Source organism: Quercus robur, chromosome 9 (assembly GCF_932294415.1).
Source record: "Quercus robur chromosome 9, dhQueRobu3.1, whole genome shotgun sequence".
NCBI lineage: Eukaryota > Viridiplantae > Streptophyta > Magnoliopsida > Fagales > Fagaceae > Quercus > Quercus robur.
Window position 1 is genome coordinate 11,929,363 of NC_065542.1, and position 25,905 is coordinate 11,955,267.

The 25,905-nt window shown below is 33.4% G+C and overlaps 1 pseudogene; it reads left to right on the plus strand.

Moving 5' to 3' along the window:
* The first annotated feature begins 1,380 nt into the window (after nt 1–1,380).
* Nucleotides 1,381–15,653, plus strand: LOC126700720 (ABC transporter C family member 10-like; annotated as a pseudogene).
* Nucleotides 15,654–25,905: the final 10,252 nt, after the last annotated feature.

The following is a 25,905-nucleotide window of genomic DNA, read 5'->3' on the forward strand; positions in this document are numbered from 1 at the left end:
TGGTATGCCTTCAGGGATAGGATCAGTGGTGAAAGTGCCTTCTGGGATAGGACCAGTGGTGAGAAAGCCTGGAGCAGCGACACTAATCTGATGAAGGCGGAGGTCCTTAGCTTTGATGACGCACTTCGACGCTTGGTAGCTTTTGGAGATGGGGGTGTAGCCGAAGATTAGATGTGCTGCTCTAAGCTAACAGTCACTATGGACGAACACCTCGACCTTTAGTATTTTGTCTTGGCTTGGTTAATTGACAAGGCTGAAGTTAGGTACAGCAGCATTCTTATCTGCAAAACCATTGGGAAAAACAAAAAAACATCATTAGTAAAAAACAGAGCGAGTTAAAACAAAAACTCATATACAAAATAAAAACAAAAGAAAAGGGGAAGGAGAAGGAGATGACTTTGAAATAATCAAACCTAAACCTAAAGCCCCACTTGGTTTACCCTTTCTCATCGGGCAGGGGAGGCCATCATGCCACTCCCCTGAAACAATCAAGAAGTCCTTGTTTAGACCTTTGTTGGAATTAGGGAGGTATTGGATGAGCCTAACCTTAGGGTACCTAGACTTTAGGTAATACCCCTGCCCCTTTAGGTGGTGGAGGTTGTAAACCCAATTAACGTCATTGTGGGTAAGTCCTAAGCCCATCTTCTCATTAAAGGCATCTATACTCCCCAAAATCCTCAACATATTCAGGGCACATTGGGTGGGAGCTAACCTGTGAGCCCTAAGGTAGTCCCTAATGATGGTGCCCATTGGGATTGTCATCCCTCCCTCTATAAAAGCAATCATCGAGATTACCACCTCTTCCTCTTGCCTTTTCTTGTGCCATTTCCCTTCCTTACGATACCTAATTGACACTCTTAGGGGAATCCTATAATGAGTTTTAAAGTTCTCTATACCCTCCCTAGAGTCTACCAGATAAGCGAATATACCCATATTCAGAGAAGGATTGGAGGTGTTAAGATAGTAAGGGAGAAACTAAGGAGGCCGAGGAGGAATAGACACTGAGAAAAGAAAAGTAGATGGAAAAATAAATAGAAGGGTTTATAAAGATTTACGTAGAGAGGAAAGGTCTCCTCGGATAGGCTCTTGAAATTTGTGAGGACACGAGTAGATTGAATAAGTTTGCAAGTTCAATGTATGAGCACTAAAGTGAGAAGAATGATTGATTGGGTAGTATTTATATCAAAAAGACAATTACAAGCGGGGAAACTCTCGCTCGGGTTCTAGCAAAATCCTCAGCCATTAGATCCACATCGCGCCATAAAACGTAGGGGATAGGGAGCTGTAAAAATTTAATAAAGGCGCGTCTCGAATGCTGAAGTGCCAAGGGCATGTCTTAGGCAGTTAAAAAGGCATCTTCGCAGTCAGAGGTGATATACAATGAGCACAGAGTAACTATAGTGACATCGAAATCCTCCTTTCTTCCCAAGGAGCCAGAAAGAAGAATCTCGAGGGGCTATTATAGGGGTGATAGGCCCAGGAGTACATATCTATGTATATATTAGGCCGGGGGCCCAATCTGAGGGCATTAAGTATTTCGAGGGCGGATAAACACCTTCCTAAAAATCGTATTGTTAAGTAAAGAGGTGAAGTCAGATCATGATCATCCAAGAAGGCAATCCAAGGAGGAATACTTCCTCGGCTGAGCAAAGCCGAGGTTAGAAGGTGCGGTCTGACACCAAGAGCAATGTTCTGGACGATTACCTGCATCTGCACCTGGAGCTGGAGCTAAAACCGCGGCTTTATTCACTGCCACTGGTGAAACTACAATTGCTTCTTCTGTGCCTTGTACTCAGTCTCCTCCCTTGCTTTTGTAAAAAAAAAGGCTGGGATTGGATATAACCTAACGGGTTCAAGGTTAGTTGCTGGAGGCTCTACAATGGGTGCTCCACTGATGAGGATAAGTATCCAAAAGGAACAGGATAAAGGGAGGCCATGAAATATCTCAAGGGAAAGCTGCCACCACCGCACTGAATGCTCTACAGCTAACTCTCTGGATGCATTAATGAGGAAGTGATACCTAAACAGTAGTTTTCAGCCTTACAACTACTTTCTAGAGACTTCAGGAAGGTGTTGATGTGATAGGAATCAACACCAACACTCTAATCTACACGTGGAAGGCAAATATGAAGGCAAAGGGATAGTGTAAAATAGGAAGAAGGCAATGAGAGAAGGGAATTGAGAAATTAAGAAAAAAACATTGTAACAATCAAGAATTGAACTTGTAATCAAACTTGAGATTAATATATATGAACTGATCTCCTCGGACTGTGTCGAGAACTATTTTATTTAGAATAAACCAATCTATCTTCATTTTCTTGTCATCTGAGTCCACTTTACTTGTTGTCTGATTCATTAAAACCAAATTTTCCAACCCACTCTCTACAAATTCATTGTATTGGACTTTTTGGGCCTAAGTTCATTTATCCTTTGGGCTGGGGACTCAAATTGTGTCCCTACAATATTGAATTCAACTTGAATAAAACCCTCAACATGAACAATGAATCACAAACACATGCATAATAATTTAGTTAAGAATATTAATGTGATAACAATTATGATTGATGTTACTTCAACAATAAACCATTTCCATCACATTGGAATACATTACTTACATTACTTATCACAAATTATGGTTTTACATCACTTTGTTATTATAATTATTATTTAAGTTTTTGGGTTATGTTTACTAATTACGGTTTGGCATTCTATCCACTTCAGTCCACTTAGGTCCAATTTGGTCCACTTTGGTCAAACTCAATCCAATTCAGTCCATTCAAGACCAATTCGGTCTGCTTTGGTCCATTAAGGTCACTTCGGTCCATTTCGATCCACCTTAGTCGATTTTGGTCCATTTCGGAGTACTTACATAAGAATGAGAAAATAGAGGTTTGGGTTGAGAGTACTATCAATTACTTTTGTAATATAAATTGTAATTATATGATAATTTTTTATATCTTCTTAAGAGAAAGAAAATTTTGAAACTTAAAAATTTTAGTTGTACCATAAAAAATTAGTAAAATATAAACCATAATAACAATAGTTAGAAGAATATGAACCACTTCAAAAAATATATATCAATAAAAACACCAAAAATTATAAAATTATATATTTATAAAAATAGAGAGATAGAAATTACTTTTAAAAATTGTTTAATTTTAAGAGAGAACACATTATCTACAATCAAATTTAGATAATAAATTATATATTATACTATATCTCAAAATAATTACATATTTCCAGGCGTAGTTAGTATAAAACAAAAGTCAGATTACCAAATAAAACACTGAGATATACACCCCAAACTGTTTGAAAGTACTCGGTTTTAATTTGAGTTTGCCGTTTTCGTTTAGCTGATGACTATGATTTGACAACTTGATTAATGCTAGAAAGCACATTATTGATATCTTTACGGATATTGTCTTTTTATTTTTCTTTACGGATGTTATGATGAGCTCAAAAGAATACATGTGGCCAATCTTAATTAAATTATTAAGGATCCATAGTCAATCTCAAAATTTTAGGGCTAAGGCTTTGTTGTCTTTGTTGCTGTATATTATAATGAGCTCTATTTTCCTGTCCCTCCACATATGATTTATATAAGCATTCCAGGCTAATCTGAGAACAAGAACATGCAAAGTTTTTCCACTCAGATGAGATTAACCCTGCTAAATGCATCCAGTAACTGTCAGAATGAACTCTATTAATATTAATTTTCATGAAAATAAGGAAACCTAGTCTAGTTATATGTCCTCCTTGACATGCACCTACATTTCCAATGCTTAGCACACCTGCACTTCCATAGCTACATGACACATGCATATTGATTGTTTTTTTGTACTTTCTTTTTAACTAATATCAATTTTACATTTCCTTTAACTTTCTTTTCTTATTATTATTTTTTTTTTTTTTTAACTTTCAGTAAAATGAGTGCTATCAGTAATAAAATGACAAGTATTCTATATTTACAAATAATTATGTTCTTGTATGCAATAGAGACTTTGAAGAACAAAGCGAAAACAGAAGGATGAAGCTTGAAAGTAATTCAGCAAGACTTGTTACTCCATTTCAGGACCATTTGACAAAGCTGGATTCTTCTATAGAATTTCGTTTTGGTGGTTGAATCCATTGATGAAAAAGGTAGGCAGAAAACTCTTGAGGATGAAGATATACCCAAGTTGCGTGAGGGAGATCAAGCAGAAATTTGTTATTATTTGTTCATGGAGCAAATAAATAAGCAGAAAAGATCAGAACCAACATCCCAAACATCAATCCCACAGGCAATAATTTTAATCCATTGGAAAGAAATGTTATTGTCTGGGTGCTTTGCTTTGTTATATATTCTCACACAGTCTAGTGGCCCTGTAATTCTGAATGCCTTCATATTGGCTTACGAGGGAAAAGAAAAATTCAAGTACGAAGGACACGTACTGGCAATAGCATTTTTCATTTCGAAGTGCATACAATCCATGTCACAAAGGCAGTGGTTCTTCCGAAGCAGGCTTGTTGGACTGAAAGTGAGTTCATTGCTCTTAGCAGCCATTTATAATAAGCAACTGAGATTATCCAATTCTACTAGGTTAATGCACTCAGGTGCTGAGATAATGAACTATGTTACAGTAAATGCTTATAGAATTGGAGAATTTCCATTTTGGTTCCATCAGACTTGGACAACAATTCTCCAACTATGTTTTGCATTACTAATTCTTTTCCGTGCAGTGGGGCTAGCAACAATTGCAACACTGGTGGTGATAATTCTCACTGTGCTTTGCAATATTCCACTTGCAAAATTACAGCAAAAGTTTCAGTCAAAGCTTATAGTGGCACATGATGAGAGACTGAAGGCTAGTTCTGAGTCTCTAGTGAACATGAAGGTTTTGAAATTGTATGCTTGGGAAACCCATTTCAAGAAAGTCATTGAAAATTTAAGGAAGGTGGAGTACAAATGGTTGTATAAAGTGCAGTCAAGGGAAACATATAAATGCATTCTCTTTTGGTCAACCCCCGTTTTGATCTCTTCTGCAACATTGGGAGCATGTTATTTCCTTGTTCCTCTCCATGCAAATAACATCTTTACCTTTGTAGAAACTTTTCGCCTTGTTCAAGATCCGATTGTGTCTATTCCTGATATTATTGGGGTTGTTATTCATGCCAAGCTTGCATTTGCATGTATTATAAAATTCCTTGAGGCACCAGAGCTGCAGAATGCACATGTTCAGAACAAGCCAACATGGAGAATGTGAATCACTCCATTTTTATCAACTCAGCCAAATTCTCATGGGAAGAGACTTCATTGAAGCCCACTTTGAGAAACATTAATTTGGTGTTAGACCTGGTGAAAAGGTGGCCATATATGGAGAAGTTGGTTCAGGCAAGTCAACGCTTCTAGCAGCAATTCTCGGAGAAGTTCCAAAAATTCAGGGAACCGTAAGTGACTACTACTCTTTTCATCTTATACTTTCTTTTCAAGCTCAAAATACAAATCTACTTTTGCTTGAACTTTCTCTAATCATATGTATTCCAACACTTCAATTCCCAGCCATAGTTATGCATCCATATAACATAAATGTAGTGCTCATCTGAAATTAGAAAAGGTTCAAGCATTCTAATTAAGCAATTCGGTTCATTTATTGAAATTACAGATAAAAATCTGTGGGAAGATTTCTTATGTTTCTCAAACAGCATGGATACAAAGTGGGACAATACAGGAGAATATTTTATTTGGGTCAACTATGGATAGTGACAGATACAGAGAAGCACTAGAGAGGTGTTCATTGGTTAAGGACATTGAGTTGCTTCCCTTTGGTGATCTCACTGTAATAGGGGAGAGAGGTATTAATTTGAGTGGTGGTCAGAAGCAACGCATTCAACTTGCACGTGCTCTCTATCAGGATGCTGATGTATTTCTCTTAGATGATCCATTCAGTGCTTTGGATGCACAGACTGCAACAAGCATATTTAATGTAATTTTGTTTGCAAAACTCCTTCCATATTTTCTTTAATATTTATTTTGGCTCAATTACTAACTTCATGTGTAATACTACTTGTGACAGGAATATGTTATAGGAGCACTTTCCAGGAAGACAGTCTTACTAGTGACCCATCAAGTAGACTTCCTGCCTGCATTCAATTCTGTTTTGGTTAGTATACCTAATTTCCTATTAAAGTAGGCAGAGAGCTGAGCTGAGTTATCTAGTTCTTTTTTTTTTTTTTTAAAGCAACAGCAACTATGTTTGAGGTATCTAAAGGCCACCTTGTCAGTATCTATTATTAAAAATCTTCAAATACCGGCTGAAGAATCTAAATTTGTTATAGTTTGAATAATGGTCAAATGATTAAATTCCCAATTTCCTAACAACTTAAACTTTTTGGGGCAAATGGTAGTTTATTAAGGCATCAGAGTAGGTGGGATTGATTTTGAACCTGGCCTCATAGTAGTTTATCAGTTACCATTGTTCTATTATTTTCTCAATCTCCCCATCACTCATCACGATTTGGTTGAACTCCAATCATCTTTAGTTATGTCAAGAATTATGCACTACAAGAGCCACTTAGCCTACAGACCATATTGATCTATACCTCGTATGTAATTCGGTATAGATATTATCATTAGTTAGAATTTGTTAGCTCCACATAATGATTTGGTGTGAGATTTATTTTTTGGACAGTTGATGTCAAATGGGGAAATCTTACAAAAAGCTCCTTATCATCAATTGTTGGCCTCAAGCAAACTATTTTAGGACCTTGTTAATTCACACAAAGAGACAGCGGGTTCTGAAAGGCTTGCAGTTTTAGTTCTGCCCAAAAACAAGGAACATCTTCCAGAGAGATTAAAAACACTAATGTTGAGAAGCAATTAAAAGCATGTACAGGTGAACAATTGATTAAGCAAGAAGAGAGAGAAATAGGAGATGCTGGCCTTAAAGCTTACAAGCAATATCTAAAACCGAACAAAGGGTTTTTGCTCTTCTTCATAGCCAGTCTCTCTCACCTAATATTTGTGGTTTTTCAGATATTACAGAACTCATGGATAGCTGCTAACGTTGATAATCCTCATGTTAGCACATTGAGATTGGTCGTGGTTTATATGCTAATTGGATTAGCCTCAATACTTTTTATATCCTGTAGATCCATTTCTATACTTGCTTTGGGTCTTAAATCTTCGAAATCATTGTTTTCGCAGCTATTAGTCCCCCTTTTTCATGCATCCATGTCCTTCTATGATTCCACACCTCTAGGAAGGATACATAGTCAGGTAAGCATCGCGAACATACAATGTTAATGTCCCTGTCATTTGGTTGCTAAAACTCAATTTTCTAAATTTGTCCTTGTTTTATGTGCAGGTGTCTTCTGATCTGAGTATCACAGATCTTGATGTCCCATTCAGCCTTAAGTTCTATGTTTCGTCTGCCATTAATGGATATTCTGCTCTTGTAGTACTTGCTGTTGTGACTTGGCAGGTCTTGTTTGTCGCAATACCATTTGTTTATGTTACAATTAGCTTGCAGGTAAATAATACACGAGGTCCATTCATGAATAATATTCGGTGGAAGCCATTCTCTTTCAACGCCATTTGAACCAATGATATTTTATAACCATCATCCTTGGCTGCATGAAACTGCAAGACACAAGTACATGAAGTGAGATTTATTACAATGCATATAAACAAACTCTGGATGTTGGAATTGCTTTGCATCGATAAGAATTTAAAATCTAGAATGAAATCATCGAAGTAATATGAGAAAGTCCTGATGAAATATATGACACCAAATAATGAAATTTAATATTATAGTAACCGATTCATGTGTTTTGGATAAGAGTATAGAACGGTTTACCAAAAAAAAAGATAAAAGAGTATAGAACTTCTAAGTTTCATTCTTAAGGTATGTGGTTAAAAGGTTTAAGAATTAGATGAAAATGATCATGGATTAATTGTGCTGAGTAGCAATTGTCCTTTCTTGCACTCTCCAAGGACGCTTCTTTTTTTGTTTTTTTGGATCTATTTGGATACCGCTTATTGCTAAAGATGAAAATTAAAAATACTGTATCAAAATAATTTTTAAATGTGCAAATAGTGCCGTGTAACCTATTTTTAATGAAAATTTTGTTAAAAAAAGAGATTTGTAAGTCCTGTGAATAGTGCACGAAGCCCACTGATAGATGTATTTTTCAATCTTTGGGCGTGATTTTTGGCTACTGTAGCCGTGGGGCCCACAGACTGCGGACACCAAACGCAAACATTGCTTCGAAATGCTGTATTCAAACGTTACTTTTTTTCTTTTCCTTTTTTTTTTCTGTTTGGGGGGTGGGGGTGGCTTCTTTCAAAACAAGTGAAACGTCATTGAGTTCTCTTTTGTTTTAGTAAGTATTTTTAATTGCCTTTTACATCACTAGAGATATTACTATGCCTCTGCAAAAGAGTTGATGCGGATCGATGGAACAACAAAATCATTAGTAGAAAATCATCTAGCAGAGTCTGCAGTAGGAGTCATCATAATAAGGGCTTTTAAGAAGGAAGACCAGTTCTTCACAAAGAATCTTGACCTCATTGACACAAATGCTAGTCCTTTTTTCCACAGTTCCTCTACGAATGAGTGGTTGATTCAATGGATAGAAATGTTCAGTTCGACAGTTTTTACCTCTGCTGCACTTTGCATGGTTTTGCTTCCTCCCCGGACTTTTAGCTCTGGTCAGTATACCTTATATTTCTTGGAAGTATGACCATTGCAATCATACGGTTATTTTTACAAATGACCATATGAATTTTCAACTACAGGATTCATCGGAATGGCACTTTTTTGTGGTCTTTCCTTAAATATGATATTTGTCCGTACAGCTCAAAAGCGGTGCACTTTAGAAAATAACATGATTTGTGTAGAAAGGCTAAACCAATACATGCATATTCCCAGTGAAGCAGCTGAAGTAATAGAGGGGAACCGGCCCACAACTAATTGGCCGGCTAAGGGTAAAGTGGAGATACAAGATTTGCAGGTAAACGTTAATTCCTTTAATGTTAAATTTGAGGAAGGTTTCTGTACATACTGAGAAAATTTATTTGAAACAAGTCAGATATAGTCCCAATGCATCATTTGTTCTTTGGGGGATAAGCTGCACTTTTGAAGGAGGGCACAAGATTGGTATTGTTGGCCGAACTGGCAATGGGAAGACAACCCTTATAAGTGCTCTTTTTCGTCTTGTAGAGCCAACAGGGGGGAAGATTGTTGTTGATGGCATTGACATCTCTACAATTGGACTTCATGAACTAAGGTCACGTTTTGGAATAATACCTCAAAATCTGTTGGGCTTTGTGGAGCCTAATTATGTTTGATCAGATTGACGACCCGACTCAACCCGAATAATGTTGCGTGGTTTTTTAATGGGAGATTTACTGAGGTTTAGTTCATGGAGTAGAGGCTTGGGTCGATAGGCCCAAGCCGAAGCGATTGAAACCATTTTTGGAAACCGTTTTTGGTGATTAAGGTTTTGTTGTTGTTGTTCTTGAGAGATTGAAAACACTATAACCACACTTTGAATTTTTTTCCCCGATAATAGTGAAATCCCTGTAACTCCGTGGATGTAAGAAAATTTCCAAACTACGTAAATATTGTCTTGTGCATATGATTGTTTTTCTTTGGCGTGTATTTTCTCTATTTTTTATTTCTCACAGGTTGGGAATTCGAGTTAATTCCCTACAACTGCTATCAAAGCTAGGTTGTTGTCGTTCTTGAGAGATTGAAAACACTGTAGCCGCACTTTATATTTTTTCCCTGATAATAGTGAAATTTCTGCAACTCCACGGACATAGGCAAATTGTTGAACCATGTAAATATTGTCTTGTGCGTGTGACTGTTTTTCTTTGGCGTGTGTTTTCTCTATTTTTTGTTTCTCACAAGTTAGGAATTCGGGTTAATTCCCTACAACTGGTATCAAAGCCAAGTGGTTGTCGTTCTTGAGAGATCGAAAACACTGTAACCGCACTTTGTACTTTTTTCCCTGATAATAGTGAAATCCCGCAACTCCGTGGACATAGGCAAATTGTCGAACCACGTAAATATTGTCTTGTGCGTGTAATTGTTTTCTTTGATGTGTGTTTTCTCTATTTTTTGTTTCTCACAAATTGGGAATTCGGATTAATTCCCTACAACTGGTATCAGAGTCTAGGGTTAGGTTTAAGTGGGAGCAATGGCAGAGGAAGCAGGAAAGGCGTCTGGAATAGAAAAGTTTGATGGCACAGACTTTACATATTAGAGGATGCAGATTGAAGATTATCTCTATGGGAGGAAATTACATCTGCCTCTTTTGGGGATAAAACCTGAGACTATGAAGGCTGAGGAATGGGCTCTTCTTGACAGACAGGTATTGGGAGTTATCAGATTAACTCTGTCTAGGTCTGTTGCACACAATGTTGTAAAGGAGAAGACCACAGCAGATCTGATGAAGGCTTTGTTTGGTACGTATGAAAAGCCGTCAGCAAACAACAAGGTGTATCTGATGAAGAAACTGTTCAATTTGAAGATGGCAAAGAATGCATCAGTAGCACAACATCTGAATGAATTTAACACTATCACAAATCAATTGTTGTCTGTAGAAATTGATTTTGATGATGAGATCCATGCACTAATCATTTTGGCTTCTTTGCCAAACAAGTGGGAGGCAATGAGGATGGCAGTAAGCAATTCTACAGGAAAGGAAAAGCTCAAGTATAATGATATACGAGATTTAATTTTGGCTGAGAAGATTCACAGAAGAGATACAGACGAAACCTTAGAACCTGGTTCTACCCTAAACCTTGAGATAAGAGGCAGAGGTAATGACAGAAATTCAAATTGGTGCAAATCAAAATCCAGAAATTCTAATTGGAACAGAAGTAAATCTAGATCAGGCCAGCAAGTACAATGCTAGAACTGTGAGAAAACGGATCACTTTAGGAGGCAATGCAAAAGTCCTAAGAAGAAGAATGAAGATGATTCTGCAAATGCTGTAACAGAAGAGGTACAGGATGCATTACTTTTTATAGTAGACAATCCACTTGATGATTGGGTTTTGGACTCAGGAGCTTCGTTTCATACAACTTCACATCGAGAAATCATACAAAATTATGTTGCAGGTGATTTTGGTAAAGTGTATTTGGCTGATGGTTCAGCCTTGGATGTTGTAGGTATGGGAGACATCCAGATATTTTTGCCCAATGGATCTGTTTGATTACTGGAGAAGGTTCGATATATTTCTGACCTGAGGAGGAATCTGATTTCTATTAAACAACTTAGTGATGACATACATGTAATACTATTTGTTGGTGGTACTTGAAAGGTAACAAAGGGAGTTAAGGTATTGGCTCGTGAAAAGAAGACTGGTACTCTATATATGACCTCAAGTCCAAGAGACACAATTACAGTTGCTGATGCAAGTACTGATACAAGCCTATGGTATTGCAAACTTGGTCACATGAGTGAGAAATGGATGAAGATGCTGTTGTCAAAAGGAAAACTACCAAAATTGAAATCCATTGATTTTGACATGTGTGAAAGTTGCATCTTAGGAAAGCAGAAAAATGTGAGCTTCTTGAAAACTGGCAAGACCCCGAAGGTTGAAAATTTTGAATTAGTACACACTAATTTGTGAGGGTCTTCTCCAGTTGCATCTCTTAGAGGTTCAAGGTACTACATCACTTTTATTGATGATTCAAGCAAAAAGGTATGGGTTTATTTTCTGAAAAATAAATCTGATGTATTTGAAACTTTTAAGAAGTGGAAGGCCATGGTTGAGACAGAAACAGGTTTGAAAGTAAAATGTTTGAGGTTAGATAATGGAGAAGAGTACATAGATGGAGAGTTCAGTGAGTATTGTGTTGCACAGGGAATTTGGATGGAGAAGACCATTCTTGGGACACCACAGCAGAATGGTGTGGCTAAGCGCATGAACAGAACTCTCAATGAGTGTGCTAGGAGTATGAGGTTGCATGTTGGACTACCAAAAACTTTCTGGGCTGATGCTGTTAGCACTAAAACTTACCTGATAAACCGAGGACCATCAGTTTTCATGGAGTTCAGACTTCCTAAGGAGGTTTGGAGTAATAAAGAGGTAAAGTTTTCACATTTAAAAGTTTTTGGTTGTGTTTCTTATGTTCACATTGATTCTGATGCTCATAGTAAACTTGATGCAAAGTCTAAAATATGTTTTTTCATTGGCTATGGTGATGAGAAATTTGGCTATAGGTTTTAGGATAAACAAAACAAGAAAATCATCAGAAGTAGAAATATGATATTTAATAAATAAGTTATGTAGTCAACTGTAATGTCAGATGTTACAGAAATAGATCAAAAGAAATCTGAGTTTGTCAACTTAGATGAATTGACTGAAAGTACTATCCAGAAAATGGGTGAAGAAGATAAGGAGAATGTAAATTCACAGGTAGATCTGAGTAAACCTGTAGCTGAAGTCCGCAAATCTTCTAGGAACATTAGACCTCCATAGCGTTATTCACCCGCTCTAAATTATCTCATGTTGACTGATGGTGGTGAGCCAAAGTATTATGATGAAGCCTTGCAAGAATTCAAATAAGTGGGAGTTAGCCATGAAGGATGAGATGGATTCCTTGTTGGGGAATCAGACATGGGAACTGACCGAATTGACAGTAGGAAAGAAGGTTTTGCACAACAAGTGGATATACAGAATAAAAAATGAGCATGATGATAGCAAACGTTACAAGGCCAGATTAATTGTTAAAGGATTCCAGCAGAAGGAGGGCATTGACTACACAGAGATATTTTCTCCAGTTGTGAAGATATCAACGATTAGACTGGTACTAGGAATGGTGACTGCAGAAAATTTACATCTTGAGCAATTAGATGTAAAGACAGCATTCCTTCATGGTGACTTGGAGGAAGACTTTTACATGATTCAACCAGAAGAGTTCATTGTTCAGGGACAAGAGAATCTAGTCTGCAAACTGAGAAAGAGCTTGTATGGCCTAAAACAATCTCCTAGAAAGTGGTACAAGAAATTTGATAGTTTTATGCATAGAATTGGGTTCAAGAGATATGAAGCTAATCACTGTTGCTATGTTAAGTCTTTTGACAATTCTTACATCTTATTACTGTTGTATGTGGATGATATACTCATTGCAGGGTCTAGCATTGAGAAAATTAATAATCTGAAGAAGCAGTTGTCCAAACAGTTTGCAATGAAGGATTTGGGAGCTGTAAAGCAAATCCTTGGTATGAGAATCATTAGAGACAAGACTAATGGTACATTGAAGTTTTCACAGTCAGAGTATATGAAGAAATTTTTCAGCAGATTCAACATGAATGAAGCTAAACTAGTGAGCACACTCTTGGGTAGTCATTTCAAACTAAGTAAAGAATAGTCACCGAAGACAGAAGAAGAAAGAGACTATATGAGCAAGGTGCCCTATGCCTTAACTATTGACAACTTGATGTATGCTATGGTGTGTACAAGGCTAGACATTGCACATGTAGTGGGAGTTGTGAGCATATTCATGAGTAGGCCTGAAAAGAAGCATTGGGAGGCAGTCAAGTGGATTATGAGATATCTGAAGGGTTCATTAGATACATGTCTTTACTTCACAGGTGCAAGTTTGAAATTGCAGGGTTATGTAAATGTTGATTTTGCTGGTAATATTGATAGTAGAAAGAGTACTACTAAATTTGTTTTTACTCTGGGTGGTACAGCTATATCATAGGCTTCAAATCTACAAAAGATTGTCACTTTGTCTACTACAGAAGCTAAGTATGTTGCAGCAACTGAAGCTAAAAATGAGATGATTTGGCTACATGGTTTCTTAGATGAATTGAGTAAGAAGCAGGAGATGGGCATTCTACACAGTGACAATCAGAGTGCAATCTTTCTTGCCAAAAATTCGGCTTTTCATTCAAAGTTGAAGCATATACAAACAAAATACCACTTTATCTGTTACCTTATTAAAGATAAGCTGGTAATACTTTAGAAGATTTGTGGATCTAAGAACCCGGCAAAAACATGTTGACTAAGGGTATCACTATTGAGAAGTTGAAGGTGTGTGCAGCTTTAGTTGGCCTTCTAGCTTAAGGACAGTAGGATGAGTTGCAGGGCAGGGATGAGGGATTGTTTTTGGAGGATTACGGTTGATGTTGATGATTGAACTAATCTCCAAGTGGGAGATTAAACCTTCAATCTCTCAAGAACGACAACAACAAAACCCTAATCACCAAAAACGATTTCTATATCTTGCGCACAGGATTCACAATGAGTTACAAAACGGGCTAAAAATGAGTGCTTCGGTTTGGGCCTGTCGGCCCAAACCTCCACTCCATGGACTAAGCCTCAATAAATCTCCCATTAAAAAACCATACAACATTATTAAGGTTAAGTAAGGTTGTCAATCGGATCAAACATAACTAGACTCCACAAAACCCAACAAAAATCCTACTCTTTTTAATGGGACTGTGAGATACAATTTGGATCCCTTGTCTCAACATTCTAACCAAGAAATATGGGAGGTATTACTTTGGTCCTTTTCCACTTCTGCTTGCTTTAACATCAGAAGTATTTATTGGATCTTCCATTGGGTGAACAATGCTTATAAAGAACTATACTTTTTTTATTTATTCATTTCTGCATGGATTGCAAATATGCCCTAATTGATAATTTTCCATCTGAAGGTTCTTGGGATTGCAAATATGCCCTAATTGATAATTTTCCATTTGAAGGTTCTTGGGAAGTGCCAGATACAAGAGTCTCTTCAAGAGAAAGGAAATGACTTAGACCTTAGGTAACATATCAATATTTTTTAATATGCAGAATGTTCTGTATTTTGAGATTTTGATCTTTATCAACAAAGAACCTGCATAGCAGTTGTGGAATATGGGTCAAATTGGAGCATGGGGCAGCGGCAACTTTTCTGTTTAGGGCGAGCACTTTTGAGGAGATGTAAGATATTGGTGCTCGATGAAGCAACTACATCAATTGATAATGCAACTGATATGATTCTCCAGAAAACCATTCGGACTGAATTTGCAGATTGTACCGTGATCACTGTGACTCACAGGATACCTACAGTGATGGATTGCACGATGGTTCTCGCTATAAGTGATGGTGAGTCACATATATTACTTCAACCCTTTTCTATAGAATATTCCCTGTGTTTTTGCACCAAATCGTCTATTTTTCTGTGGATGCCTTTCATTATGTTAATGTTAGCTAATTTCTAAAGTTTTTAATCCAAATTTTCTCAACTAAGGTGTTGTTTTAGACGTAATCATTAGCTAGATCTGACTTCACAACGTTTACAGAATAGATAAGGCAATTCACTTTTGACTTCACAATATGCAGATGGGTCATGTTGTACTTGTCCACTTCTTTTGACAATGTGTGTCAACTGTATATGCAGTATGCATTTTATAGAAGGATCTGAAGTTCATACTACATAGTAAATACAATTAAGTAACAAAAACCCAAATATAAAACTGTGATATTTAATAGAGATGCATGAAGCAATAAATTTGGCATATTGTTCAATGTTTAGAAGGAAATGTATCTATTCTATTTCTAGAAAACTAATGGAGTATGATGAACCAAAGAAGTTAATGAAGACAGAAGGTTCCCTGTTTGGGCAGCTTGTCAAGGAATACTGGTCTAATCTTCAGACTGCATAATCACATTAAACCTAACAACGTAACCTTTTGTGTCTCTGGCTTGGTACCTTGAAAGCAATGGGAAGAAAATAAGTATATTCAGGGTCTGTTTGGAATCCGCTTACTTTGTTAAAATTGAAAACTTTTTGCTGAAAATGTTGTAAATAAAGGTAAAAGTTAGCTGAAATAGTGTAGTGTGACCCATAAATAGTACCAAAAAGTGTAGTGGAATCTATGAATAGTAGCAAAAATAAGTTGAATGGTAAAATAAATTGGCAAAATTAATCATACCAAACGGACACTTAGTATTTATAACATTACAATATCAATGGGGCCAGAGAGAAGAAAAAGAGAATTGGAAGGCTATGTTCTGGGTTGCATAATGTATTGAGACATATTTGAGTAGCACAAATCCTTTTCTCCAAAATTCAATGGATTCCATTAAAACTTTAAGGGGCTCCACTTTTATAAACTGCAATCTTCACCGTTTACTAAATTGGGATTATTCATGTATTCACTTGTTTCCCTGACTGCAGCAATGCTTTGGGGTTGAACCTTAACAATGGCTTTTGCCTTGTCTAAAGTCTCAACAGATTGATGACAATGTCTGAAACTACTATTCCATTCAAAATTAAAGGCTAATAATATCAGCAGTAGTTTCACTCTAGCTAAAACTGAAAATTTTTTGTTGAAAATGCTATAGATATAGCTAAAAAGTAGTTGAAATAGTACAGTGAAACTCATAAATAGTAACAAAAATAAATTGAATAGTAAAAAAAACTAGTTTTTTAAGCTAATGGCAAACACAACCTATATTTGGCATTGGAGTGATGACAAATGGTAGACAAGAAAATGTGATCCATACTCGCATAATCCACAGAGAAAGTTCTTTGTTATACTTGGATAATGTGATTTTGTGTTAAATGATGTGTAGCACTCTTTCCTTCTGTAACTTGTACCCCATTTTTTTGCCAAACTAAGTGTAGATAAATTTTTCTTAAATTACTTACCGTTTTTCAGAATGACATGTATCCTTTTTATTTTTAATCGCTTGTAGCACACTTTCCATGACTCTAGCATTTTTCATTGAACTACTTGTAGATAATGATGACTGATGAGGTTAAAGGACTTCTATCTTGTAGCCAGGTTTTAAAAATGCAGTAACGGATTTGAATATGGTAAAGAATCTATAGATAGCATATTATAGATAATGTGGTTGTGAAATTTTGCCAAACTCATAATTGGTAAGAATTACTGTAGATTATCAAATAACAGCCCCTTATTGGCAGGTAGGTTATGCTTCTTGTGTGTTTGGATTAGCTTTTCGCTAGAAGTTTATTTACTTATTTACTGAAAGTTGACATAAGTTATAGGTGTACCTATAATATTTTTTAGAAAGTTGTACCAAGCAAATAAGCTAAAAAATTTTCAGTATGATATCGATACCACTTATCAATATTGGAAAATATCCCAAAGATCCAACAGCCAATATGTAATTCTTTTTTTTTATAATTTAATAGTTTACAATAAGAGAGGGGAGATTTGAACTAAGAATGTCTCCATTGAAACACCAAATAGATTGGTGTCAATTGAACTAAAAGGCTCTTCACAATAATACTTGTAGGTTGTAGTATTTTCCACATCATCACTATTAAATGACTAGTAGTTAATTCTAGACTAAGCGATTTTTGTAGCTTTTTTCACATCCCCACCTAGTTTCCTCTGTTTTCACAATCATCATCATTCATCACCACATCATCATCATCACTAATAAGACACTTCTCCAACAAGAAGTAATGTCTCCAATGCAACTCCACCATTTCCTCTCATGCCTTCTTGGAATCCCACCGACACCACTTAGATCTACTCCAGTAAACTAGGAACAAGTAATCTATATCTATATATTACTAAAAGTTGAAGCATAACATTTATTACTGTTGAGCTCTTATGCGCCACCTCATTGCCACATCAATTGCCACATAATTTTTATTCTTTTTTTTACAAAAAAATATATAAATAAATTATTAATTTTATATATTCATCTTTGTCGGTTTTAACATCTATATATATATATATATATATATATATTTCCTTTTTTATTTCCAATTTTTCTATAATTTTTTTTTTTTTGACATTCACTTTTTTTAAAAAAATATTTACACTTTCTTCAATCTTTCTTCTTCCCTTACATTTTCATCTTTCCACTACTCTTTACTTTAATATCACTATTCATCCCTTCGTCTTCCTTTATTTGTCTCTTCTTATTCACTCCCTCTTACTATAAATTTGTCATTCTCTCTTCCATTATTTGCATGGCTATCTCTCACAAAAAAAGTTATCTCTCTCTCTCTCTGTCTCTCTCTCTCTCTCTCTCAATGTTTTGGTGGATTTTTATTATTATTGCATCTCCGATTTAGGTTGATAAATTTTTGTGTTTTTAGAACTCTAATTTAGATTGATATGATTTAGTTTTGTGTTTTAAGTTATTATTATTATTATTATTATTATTATTTTCTCTTTGATCGTTAAATTTTATCCAATTATTTTATAAAAAATTAAAGATAGTAGATAAAAATATAATAGTATTCCATTACATAGCATAATTTGGATAATTTAGTGTTTATTATTATATCTTTTAATTTTTTTTTTCTTCTCATCTTATTTTATTCAATATTCAAATTCAACCACACCCTCCTTATCATTAAATTATTGATATTTTCTCTCTCTTTTTGTTTAAAAAAATAAAAAATGTAATATTTTACTTAAATTCCAATAAAAGAAAATTGTGCTCATCAAATTGAACTCATATATATATTTTTTTTTTACATTTACACTTTCTCCAACCTTTCTCATTTCCTTTACATTTTCATCTCCCTAAACATTCTACCTTGATATCGGTCTTCCTCTTTCCTTTTATCTTTCTTTATTTTGTTTCTTTTTATTATCATTCTCTTAGTATAATTTTTTCATTCACTCTTCTATTCTTTACATAATTTTTCTCACAAAAAATGAGTTATTTCCCACTCTGTCTCCCTCAATTTTTTGGTGGATTTTATTTTTATTTTTCTTGCATCTCTATTTTAGCTTGATAAAGTGTTGTATTCTTTGGAATTCTATTTTGGTTGATGAAATGTAGTTTTGTGTTTTAATTTTTAATTTTTATTTTTAATCTTTTTTATCGCTTTGATTGTTAAATGTTTATATTGCATTATAAAGAATTAAAGATAGTATATAAGAATATACTATTGTTATATTACATAGAATGATTTGGATAAGTTAATGTTTACTATTATATATTTTATTTTTACTTTTTTCTCATATAATTTTATTCAACATTTAAATTCAAACACATCCACCATATATATCATTAAATTATTTATATTTCCTCTCATTTTTAATTTTAAAAAATTTTAAATATAATATTTTGCCTATCTAAATAAATAAAATTGTCCTTATTAAGTGAAGAAATGCTACGGAAACACTCATTCTCACACCCAATGCATCAAAGGAAAATTGAAATACAAAACAAATCAAGTTAGAAATACTAAATTAAAAAAATAAAAGACTAATAATGCATATTTAATGTCATAGAATCATCATCAAATTTTGGATAATGATAGGTTGCCAATGGGGAGAGAGAGAGAGAGAGAGAGAGAGAGAGATGGTAAAGAAAAAAAAACCAATACAAAGTAATAAAGAGTAGATAAAGGAAAAAAAAATCAAGCGTCAATTAGTAACCATTGATTAGAAAACAAAGAGATTTTAAGGATAAGTAAAAAATAAAATAGAGATTATCCTGTGGAGAACATTAAAAACTTTACAGTGTAGTAAAATAAACCGTTAAATTCACTTAAAAAATTAAATCAATAATTAAATACAATCATAGTACTAAATTTAAATTTAAAACTAATCAAACTCTAACTATGGAAACCATATTAAAAAAAAAAAAAAAAAAAAAAAAAAAAAAAAAAAGATGTTCTCTGGTAGTAGTAGAAATTACATAAGAAATAAAGTTAGAAAATTTTAAAATTTCTTTTTTGACCTTTCATTTAACCATCTATATTGTAAGGACCAGATTTAGGTTCCCTAGCCTAAAGGTTGGTGGACTTAGGCACAAAAAACCCAAAACAATGAATTTGTAGAGAGTGGGTTGGAAAAATTGGGCTTTAATGATTCAACCAAATACTAAGGTAGATTTCCATGACAAAAGAATGAAAATAGACGGGTTTATGTTGAAGAAAAAACGTCCTCGGCAAGATCCGAGGAGCACAACTCTTATATATTGCTCTTAGGTTTGATTACAAGATAGGTTCCTAGTTGCTACGGTATTTTCAGCTTGATTTTTTCGTTCCTTGCTCTCCTTGCCTTCTTTCTCTTTTGTACTCTTGTTTCCCTTCACCTTCGCCCCCCACATGCATGCCAGATGGCTGGTGTTGATACTTGTCCCATCAGTCCCTTCCCTAAGTCTCCATGTAATAGTTGTAAGGCTGATAACTATTGTTCAAGCATCACCTCCACATTAATGCGGCCAGAGAGTTAGCTGGGGGGCAATTAATACGGTGGTAGTAGCTTTTCCTTAGATATTTTAGTACTTTCCTTCGTATCTTGTTTCTATAATGTTTATCCATGCTAGCAGAACTTCTTAGAACATTCCCCTAAACAGCAACCCACGTATTTGGACCTTGGCTTTGGATAGTCGATGATACATTTATCCTCGGCCCATCCTCTCAAGCTATTATGTCCAAAACAAACTTCTTAATTTAGTAACACAATCTCCTCTGCTAAAGGTTTATCCTCCTCGAACAATCCCTCGTCCTCGACTTGGGCCATGGGCCCAAGATATAACCAGATAAAGAACTCCTGAGCCCAACATCCCTACATATATATATATATATATATATATATAATTTTTATATACTATTGCTTTTGAAAATCTAATGAACAATGCTACCTCTCATTTAATGTATTTGTTATGCAAATCATCAGTTAGTAAATATACGATAATGGTAAGAAGCGTTGCAAATGAGGTCACTAAAAAAAATATAAAAAATTAATTTGCCACTACCATTATGGAGTAGTGGTCTATAATTTTATGCATCCAAAGAAATGGAATATATAGAATTTTTTTTAAGGTATATGTAAAGATTCACATTATATATGTGTGTGTATGTGTGTGTGTGTGTGTGTGTGCATGTGTGTGTAATATGGTTTTGAAACCCAGACCATTCATTGAACCATAAAAGGGAGAGGTTCAAGTTTTTTAAGGTCGAATTGAGGTTGAACATGGGTCGAATCGAGATGACGTTATAATTAATTTAATAATTATTTAAAATATAAATAATTATATTAAATTAGTACAAATATTAAAAAAATTAACTAAAATAGTGCAATTGAATATAGAGATCTATTATTCCTTTATAGAAACAAAGAGATCTATCTTTCAAATGTATTTTCTATATCATAACTTTAAGAAATATTAAATCCTAGTATTTTTTATGTTGATTAGTTAAATTTGTGATAATATCTAATAATATAATAATTTGAATATATATATATATATATATAATAGTATTTGTGTAATTGTGTTGCATGTCTGTAATGTGGTACTTATAAAATTACGAATGCATTAATTTTTTTTTAAGTGATGAACGGATGATATTTGTATGGCATTGCATGTCTACAACGTGGCCCACTAGGAATATAAGAATCAATTATTTTCTTTAAAATAAAAAGCAAAACATAAAAAGTTAAAAACTTCAACCACTAGCAAAGCAAAACGGGGCAACTCCAATATATTCTCCCACCTACTCCACCTTCTACCCCAGTTGACCACTTCTCTTTCTTTACTATTGTAAGGGGTCAATCTCGTATTTGAGGTTGTACCGATTTGACCAGTGGAACGATATATTTCGGTATCGATCAATATCGGAGTACCGTTTTGGATTTACTGCTAATTTTATATATATACTAGTATTATGCCCGTGCGATACACGGCTTAATAAAAAATATTTTGATAATATAATTAAATTTAATAACAAATAAAATGAAAAAAGAATTAATTCAAAATTTAAGATTAAAAAATAAATTGTACTTGTACACTTAAAAGAAATTTAATTTTTATTTCTTATTTTGATATTTAAATCATTTGTTTTAGTATTGATTTCATTCAAATGGTTATAAGTTATATCAACCCTAAACTAAATTAATAATAAATAAAAATATAATACTCTAACTTAATATAACATTCTAACTTACTAATAAATAAATATAACATCCTAACTTAAAGTGATGTTTGTAATTGTATTGTGTTTTAGCCTTTAAGAACACATATTATTTTTTTATTATTAAAAAAAAACACAGATATTAATATTACATATGAAAAAATAATGAATTCAATAATTGAAATGGTTGAAAACAAAATTAAGCCAAAACCTCAATTCATTAATGAAATAATGTCCAAATTTTTGAACTTTAAAAAAAAAAAAAAAAAAAAAAAGGGAGTTAAGTAAAGATGGACTTACATAGAAATTTGGACAAATGAATTCTCTCGTATCCAATTTCATGTTTGATGGAAAATTTTACTTTTAATTAAAGAATATAGATTACATGGAACAAAGCACCAAACAAAAGCCATAACAAATTAAATCCATAATAAAATATTGATGTCAACAACAAATAATCATGTAATAAGAAATTAAAAAATTAAAAAATATTGCTTGCAATATCGACTTCTAAAAAAAACACTAAAGGTTGTGATCAAATATAGAATTTCAGCCTATCTATAAAACTTGTTGATAAAAATCATATTATATATAATAAAAAGGCAACAAATACACAAAATCCATTCAATTTGATGTAAGAAAAAAAAATTACTTGCAAGGTTGTAGGTAGGGCAGAGAGGAGAAAGGAAGAATCTAGCAAATAATTGTAAAGTACGTAGTAAAAATAATGAAACACCAAAAAACTGTATGTATATATAGTGAGAATTTTAGGTTGTGAAGAAGATATGAACAAAAAGAAGTAATTTACCTGCAAATACCCAAAATCCATTCAATTTGATGAAAGAAAAAAAAATTACCTACAAGGTTGTAAGTAGGGTAGAGAGGAGAAATGAAGAATATAGCAAATAATTGTAAAGTACGTAGTAGAAATAATGAAACACCAAAAAACTGTGTATATCTAGTGGGAATTTTAGGTTGTGAAGAAGATATGAACAAAAAGAAATAGTTTAGGTGAAACTCAAATACTTTTTTTTTTTTTTCCTTTTATGTTTTAAAAAAAAAACGTAAGAAAAAAAATTTCATGAAGATCAAGATGGTGTCAACTAAAACTAGACATGGCAAAATGGGTGGGTCGGGTCGGGTTCAAGTCGGATCAATCGGATTGCGGATCAAACGGGTCACTGGTAAAAAACGGGTCATTTTAAGCAGGTTAAAAAGAGTTCAGGTCAATCGGGTTGCAAGTCGGGTCAGGTTGACCCTTTTTTTCACATGATTTTTTTTTTAACTTTTTATAAAGAAAACAATATGTATTTGCCATTTTGAAAGTTATTCAACATATTACTTGATGTAAAATGCATTATTTTGAATTCAATACTTATATCATGAATGAACTCAGTTAAACTTATTAATACTTATTCAATAATTTTAAAATTATACAAATCCTAACATTGCTATCTAAAACAAAATAACACAAAGATAAGTAAAACAAATACACAAGTTTTATTTTTACACAATATCAACATTCCAAAATAAATAAATAAATAAATAATTACAAATGACTTATTGGATAACTCATTTGATAAAGAATAAAAACATATAAGAAAGTTACAATTTTGAAAATTAATTTTATAATCTATTATCAATTATGGTTGACACTTTATTTCAATTTGAGATATGCATTAAAGTTTGATTGTTTACTTATTTATACATGGTTTATTTTATGAATATCATATCATTGTTAAGCAGCACACACTCTAGGAAATATCATAATTTATTTTGAAAAGCTATTTACTTTGAACATAAATTGTTAAAAAAATAGGTCTAACCATTCATAATTTATGCTAATTTGATACTTTGGCTTTATTAATTTCACATTTGTGAATGTGTCTCACACATGTCTACAATTTTAAATCTATTTTTAACTCTACTATAACCAAATTATTTTGGCATGTAATTTACTATTTGATACCTAAAAATTTTTACTCATCACAGAATGCTTAACCATTTATCTTTCAATTAATTTGCATGCAGTTATATAAATGTATCAATTTTTTTCTTAAACCTCACAATAAATAATTAATCCAATATTGTCTTAATTTCATTATTTATTTTTTTCCAAAAAAAAAAAAGTTTAAAAAAAATGGTTTGGGTTCGGGTCGGGTTGGGTTGACCCGCAAAAAACACGGGTCGGGTCATGTGTCAACCCGTTTTGCTTCGAGTCAAAAAAATCGGGTTCGGGTCGTGTCAGAAAATTCTAACCCGTTTTGCCATGTCTAATATATATATTATATAAACAATCTCTTTCTCCTTATGATGGGATTTGGAATTTGCACGTGGGAGCTGCGATTATTTATAAAAAATAAAAAATAAATTATTTACTCATTATTTGCTGTGGCGTATTGGCATATAGGGTTTTCATCATCTTGGCTGGTGGAGTGTCGGTGTCAACACGGAGTTGTTTCGTTCTCATTAAAATTTCAACAAATTAAGAAGTTATATCCTTATCAAAAGCAAAGATTTAAAATTGATCTCTCTCTAGACTTTAGAGTCCTTATTTAACTATTCTTTCACTTTAACTACTTAAGTTTTACTACTCTAGGTATACACTAAAAGTTTTTTTAGAAATTATAGATAAATTAATAATAAAAGGATTATATGAAAAATATGGATTATAATCAAGTTAAAATTTTTATCAATTTAGAAATTATAAGAGAAAAAGATAAGGACAAAAAATATATATATCTATTTTTTGATTTTGGGGTCTGTTGATGGCATTTTAGATAGACACAACTATTATAGTTGTAAATCAAATACTACTTTCTTTCATTACTTTTTTTTTTTTTAGAATCACTTTCTTTCGTTACTTGCTTTGTCATATTTATCCAAAAAATATGTATATGTTTATTCTTAAAAAATCTAAAAATTTATTAAAATTTCTATAATTTGGTGAAGTCACGTGGTGCAACCACAACGTCTAAACCCAACTTTAATTATATATATATATCCTTACATAAATTGAAATTCCTTTAAGTATATATATAAATATATAAAAATATTTACATTAAATTTTTTTTTTTATACGTTGGTTGGTTAAAATCATATAATTTGTAGGTTTATACTTATTCTTTTTACTCTTTTTATTTTTTAGGAAGATATGCTTGTACTTATCTAAAGTCTAACAAAAATGGTAGTAGAATTTATCTAATAAGAAAAAAAAAAGAAAAGAAAAAAGAAAAGAAAAGAAAAGAGTGGTTGAAAAAATTTTAAATTACCATTCGTAGTTATCCAAAATTATCGTGAATTAAACTTCATTTATTTGTTTACAGTTGGACGGCAGTAAAAAATTTGGGGAAAATTACACTTTACCACCCTAAATTATGCAATAGATTACACTTTGCACCCTAAACTATCCGACTGCGTACTTTGCACCCTAAACTATCACGCTTATCACACTTTGCACCCTATTGTTATTTTTGCCGTTATATTTAACAGAATTTTACTGCATGTGACAAATACATGCTTTTTGCTTAGGTGGAACAAAGTTAAAAGACAAAAACACCCTTCTTTAAAATCAATTTAAACAAAACCTAAATTTTTTCACATCTCCCTTTGTCTCACGTTTCTGCCATCCTCTTTCCCAGATTCAGTTTCAAAATATTTAAATTGACCTCTCTAATTCGATAGCAGAATTCATTCACAGTACCCCATCCACCTTCCTGGTATTTCTTATACTATCTATAGCTTTCTAGTTATTAAAATAATTAAAAAACGCTGGTAAGGGGAGACTAGTCTGTACAACAACTGGTAAATTGGCCACAAATACATCAGTTTTTCCGCAACTCTAGCTGGTGGTGATGCATCTCGCGATGGAAAGCTCTATGAATTGAAGGTGAGCACAGCGTTTACCAAAAAAAAAAAAAAGAAGGTGAGCACGGCTAGTGAGGCATAATTCCTATCTGCCGTGCCATTGAGATTTACTATTTTAACTTCTTTTATACCATTTCGTCAGTGATGGAATTAAAAAGTATTAGATTGTATTTTATGAATTTGAG